Genomic DNA, 6,000 nt, shown 5'->3' with positions numbered 1-6,000 from the left:
TCCAACAAGGATGCCACCAGAGCGTCCCTTTGATTCTACCCAAACCCAAGTATCAAATCTAATAGCAATAGACTTCAAGATTCGCAAAGTGAAATTTTCTTTTTTTGTTTCTTGGATAGCAATAAGATCAATAGAATTATCTAGAATCAAATCTTTAAGTATCCTACGTTTTTTGGGGGCATTGAGCCCCCTAGCATTCCAATTGAGAACTCTCATTGTACCACTAAGTGACCCTGTGCATTCTTTACAATTTTTAGAGCATGTTCTGATCCTTGTGATTTAAGGAGAGCAAAGGCTTCCAAAATCAAAGAATCAAAAGCCTGCCTATCCAAAAGTTGCAAAGCCTGAATAATCTCTACAGATGTAATATCCCCACAACCCAAAGTAATATGATAAGCTTGGAACAGATCATAAATCTCATCACTAGCCAATCTATTGTAAGGGAAATTAGTAAGTAAAGAGTTACCTCTAGATGCACTCCTAAGATTGTAACGAGTTCGCACTCTATCAGTTGCTCGATCCAGTATAGGGACAGTGTCAGCACCTTGAGATCGAATCCTGACACTGCGCCTAGTGGGAACCCTGAGACCCCTCTTCCTAGAGCTGGTTGGTTCATGGGGGACAGGGGGGGTGACACTATCAGTGGGGTCCTTCTCTAGAGGGGAGGGAGATCTATCTAGTTGCTGGTTAAGAAGGGGGGTGACCAGTTGGTACATGAGGGCAGCAATGGTATTAATGGTATGGAGGGTATCAGCAGCAGCAGCACTAGGTGATTTCCCAGGAACTACTCCTTGAGCAGCTAACACAGTCGGAATGGGTCTAGTGGGGCACTGAATATTGCCTTGGGGTGAGTGAAGTATCACTTCTCTGTTAGGTAGGGAGTCTACCTCAGCATTAGGAACGAGGCCATATCTGTCTGCATTGCGCCATTGTTGAGCTGAACCAGGCTCAATCCCAGGTGTAGGTGAAACTGCAGAAGACAGAGAGTTAGTCTCGGGATTCACTTGGACAGGAGGCGGCTGAAAGGCCTTGTCCTCTGTGGGCACTGGCAAGGGCTGACCAGGAGAAGGCGTAGATGCAGGTGCCTCGGTGGGTTCTGGTAGGGGTTGCACAGGTAGGTCGTGAGTAGGTACAGCAGCCTGGTCTAGAGCTGGAATAGGAGGGAAGGAAGGGTCACTAAGCTCAATTTCCGCAATAGGCCCCTGTTCGTCACCCAAGAACGGAGCATACGAGGATGGATATCGACCAGATCCAGGCCCATATTCAGCAGGAAGCCATGGTGGGAGGAAGTTATGAGAAGACTCACCACGAATCTTTCCATGAGAATCTCGGCCGTCGACCACCCCAGAGGCCGGGGGAGGTTCTTCATCCGATTCAGAATCAACAGGGTTGAGTTCTGTAGCAACAGCTTTGCCTTTTCCTTGGGAAGCAGTAGCAGTAGGGACAGATACAGTGGAAGTAGCAAGAGAAACTGAGCCAGAAGGCTCCTGAATCTTAACCCCTTTGGTCGGGGGCTTAGCTTTCTTCACAGGATCAGTTTTTTGCGCTTTCTGCGCCCAAGCACCAGGGCCAGAGTTCTTAGGCTGCTCCAGTTCAAAGATGAGATCAAAGCGGGAGAGATAACCCCCCGCATCTCTGTGCATGACCCAATGGGTGGGTGGCAGGAGCATTGGATCACACATGCCGAGCCGGAGACGGGCCACCTGGCGGTCCCTCTTCATCCGTGTACCAGGGTCCATTTCCAACACCGTAGCGCCAAAATCGGTGAAGATTTTTTCAAATTCATCCCAGTTCCAAAATTTGGCCGGAAAACCTCGCACCCTCACCCATTGAGGAATCATGCGCAGACCTTCACAATAACAAGGATCCCACGGGGAAACCTTGAACTGTATATTGGCCAAGAGAACATGTCCCCGAGCCAGAGTCGATTCAAGCCATTGAGGAGTAGGTGCTTCGATGAGGTAGCGGTGATCGTCAAATTTACTAGCAAACCAGGGGAAGTAGTTCACTAGTTTCTTTAAGGCCTGTTCAATCTTGATCGGCCCCCAGCCGAGATGATCGGTAAGAAAAAAACTACGGTAGAACGACTGTTCTTCAAGATCACTTGCCTCGGTGGAGTACAGAGTACGGATCGGGGCACGCATGGCATGAGAGCTCATTTTGGACAAAGTCGGAGAAGACAATGGCGGAGAAGAGGTTTGAGAGTGAAAAACAGATTGCGGTGGAGCTGTGATCGCTTGCGGGAGAGCAATCGGCGGAACGACGCTCGATTTGTGCGGAGAAGGGGGATTATCAGTCACCGTGCGACACGCCGAGGAGCGATGACCTAGCTGGTTGCAGATGAAACAAAGAACCACATTTCGGCACTCAATCGCCGTATGACCGCGATCAGCGCACTTAAAGCACACAGGGGTCTTAGGAGACGAAGAGGCGCGAAGTTGTTCTAACCTCTTGCGAACGATGGCGCCTCGCGTGATCAGATCCCCTGCCACACCGCGAGGTTGCCAGTGTGATTTGACAGTTTGGCGTGACTTCAACTTGTCTCCTTGTGCAGGCCCAGGTTTCAGCAACGTGGATTTGTAAGAAAACGCTTGTGAAGGCCCATCCGCCATTAGCGACTCCTTCAGAGCCCGTATTTGTGCCTCAAGGGCCTCAATTTGTTTCGCTGGATCTGGATCAGCAGAAGGAGAGAGAGGGTTAGTAGGCCTCATTAGCGATTTGTGACTTGCGAGAATTTTTCGATTTTTCTTGTTTGCTGTTTGTTCTTTTTTGATCGCTTTTTTGATCGCTTTTTCTGTCGCCTCTAGTGACCGCTCTCTCCCCTCATCCAAAAAAAAAAGCCCATATGTGGCAAGGATTAGATGTGGCAAATGCTTAATGAGCGAGTTATGAGCGAGTTGGGTCATGCTCATGCTCGTTCATTAAGTAAATGAGCGAGTTGTTAATGAGCGAGTTTAAATGAGCGGATAAATGAGCGAGTTTAGGCGAGCTTTTAATGAGCGAGTTATGAGCGGCTCACGAGTTATGAGCGATTTACTCACCCCTAGTTCCAAGTTTTATTAATTTGGCGTTTTTCCAATTTTCAGTTTTATTACTAATTTAATGTTTTTGCTCGATTTTGTTTTGTTAAAAATGGACACGCACAGCATTGGCCTGTCCACACATCCCGTGCCAAGACATGATGCGCCGTTACCGTAAGCGTCTTGTGATCAGCTCAGGCACTGTGTAGTACGCACACACACATGCCATGCGTAAGCAGTAAGAACTAAGAAGTGTGTGCTAGCATGAAACACCACGCCACACAAACACGCGCACGTACGGGACGCACTTCACTAGTAAATAGTATTACTTCGTTATATCACATTTTACGGAAAAAAATATTAATTAATTTTGACCATATGACTAAATAAGAGTAGTTTTAATTTTTTTTTCTGGGAAAAAATTATTCCACAATAAATATAGATTACGATTCAACTACAATAATATCCTTATCTTTTAATTAAAAAAAATCACAGTGACATATATTACCAAACAATCATATGAGCATAAACCTTTGTATTGGAGTGATTTTCAAAACGATTCTAAAAACTAATACAAAAATATATAATATTTATGAAAATTCTTTTGGAGATTACTTTCCATAATCTATATTTATTTATTAATTTTTTTTATCTTTTCTAAACTGTTAATTGGTATTTTATTAAGATATTCAACACAAGTGAAATATTTTCCTCAAAAAAAAAAATACCAATGAAATATGACGCGAACAATGAAGTTCGCATTGTTTTGGACATGTTATGTCCGTTCATTAGATGAAAATTATGATGAAAACCAAGTATATATTTTCAGTGATTATAAAGGAATAATCAAAATTTAATGATCCAATTTTAAATTTGGAAAGATCTGTACACCTTTGAAAAATCTGTCATCCATAATATTTCAAAACTTGATGGGCGAAGAGCAACATTTGAAAGGGTGCATCCGCAATTGTACCATTTTCTACTTGCAAAAATTACCAAAGTAACTTTAAATCTTTAGCCCCTCCCTCACTTTCAGAAAAGTTTTCCTTTTGCCCGTTATTTTTTCTATTACTAAATACTTTTTGTGGGGAACTCTTACGTAGTTAAAGGACAACGGCTTGTTTGTTTACGAGGGCATGTTTGGATGTATCAAAAATAGAGATTATTTTAGAATAATGGCTATTCGAAATAGCAATGTGTGTCAAAATAATATTTTTGTTATTCGAAATAGTTAGAATAGTTGTTATTCTCTATTTTTTGTTAGGGTATGTTTGGTTGCAATGATAATAAGCAATTTTTGAGAACAAGCTATTCCGTGTTTGGTTGAGTTAGAATAATTAGAATAAGGACTCAAACTTGTTTGTCTCATTAGAACAAGCTATTCTCACAAAAAGTTAAAACAAGCTATTCTAATAAGACAAACACCTAATTATTCTAAAGTTGCAACCAAACATACTCTTAATGTTGGAATAACTACTATTCGAAAATGTGAAGAGAGAAGAAAAAATGATTCTTTCTCGGATTTTCGTCAACACACTCCCGAAATGACAAAATTGACACTACTTTATATTATTTTCACGTTGTGACAATTTGTTTAAGACTCCATTTACCTATATTTTCTCTTAATTAGCACCTTGTTAACATTACTATTTATCGGCTACAACTATTCACTATTCCAAATATACAATATAAATAACATTTTTAATAATCTGAATAGCACTATTTTTACACTAATCTAAAAATCACTATTTTTTCTCTATTCTTATTTAATATTTTCAAATTTCACTATTCTAACTATTATAGCTCTCATCCAAACGTACCAGAATTGGTAGAGTTGATTTTATAATTTAAAGCCCAAGTATTTGTTCAGAAGTAGTGGTTTGCTAACGGGTAGGGTACGGGTACCTCGGGTATACTCGGGTCGGGTAGTCGGGTAGGGCGGGTACGGGTAGGACGGGTAGTCGGGTAGACGAGTACAGGTAGGTCGGATAGGTTTTTAAAAGAGTGTACCCTACCCGTTTCAAACCCGTGCCCGTCTCGGGTAACGGGTACGGGTATTTTATTTTTTTTTTGGTTTTTTTCATTTTTTAATATTGTTTTTTCTGTTTTTTAGTTTTTTTTTTCTGTTTTTAATACTATTTTTTTTGGCGGCAAAATAATTTTGAATTTTGAATTTAAAAAAAACGGGTAAACGGGTAAAGGTACACGGGTAAACAGGTAAAGTTGGTCGGGTAAACGGGTGCGGGTACGGGTAAAACGGGTGCGGGTAGGCGGGTTTCGGGTATGGGTAAGACGGGTACGGGTTGGGCGGGTTTTTTTTCCGAATCCTTGAGTCCGGTCCGTCTCAAACCCATACCCGTGTACCCGTTTACCCGCCTATACCCGGGCACGGGTACGGGTACCTCGGGTAACGGGTACGGGTCGGGTAAAACGGGTCATACCCGTTCGGGTTTTAGCATTTGTCTATTCAGAAGTATGTAATGAATATTGCACTAATTATACAGTTAATGTCGTCTTGATGACAAGACGCACTAACCTACGATGATATCACTTTAAACAAGATCAATAAATACTACATTTATGATCTACAAATTTAGCTCATTCTCGTAATTCAACATCTTTCAAAGTCAACTTTTCTTCAATTTATAATAAATTAACGACGATTTATCTTTAAATTTGCGGGATGTAGAATAAATTTATTTCTAACCTCAAAAGCAATTATTTTTGCAAAAAAATACGACAAACTCAAAAACAAAGCAAGAGATATGCTACTGTATAATAATTGTATTTTTGTCGCTCCAGTCTCCATGTAATCTATATATTTATATATTAATGAAATATGTTTGATTATTTTTTCTTACATTTCAGATTTTTGAAAAATGATAACAATACAGTAAGAATACAAATATATATATATATATTAAATAAGATAATTCATTGAAAATAAAATAATAAAATCTAATTTTATATAATATTATAA

Source organism: Carex rostrata, chromosome 9, assembly GCF_964058835.1.
Source record: "Carex rostrata chromosome 9, lpCarRost1.2, whole genome shotgun sequence".
Classification (NCBI taxonomy): Eukaryota; Viridiplantae; Streptophyta; class Magnoliopsida; order Poales; family Cyperaceae; genus Carex; species Carex rostrata.
The sequence above is the reverse complement of the archived record's forward strand: the minus strand, read 5'-3'. Positions refer to the sequence as shown.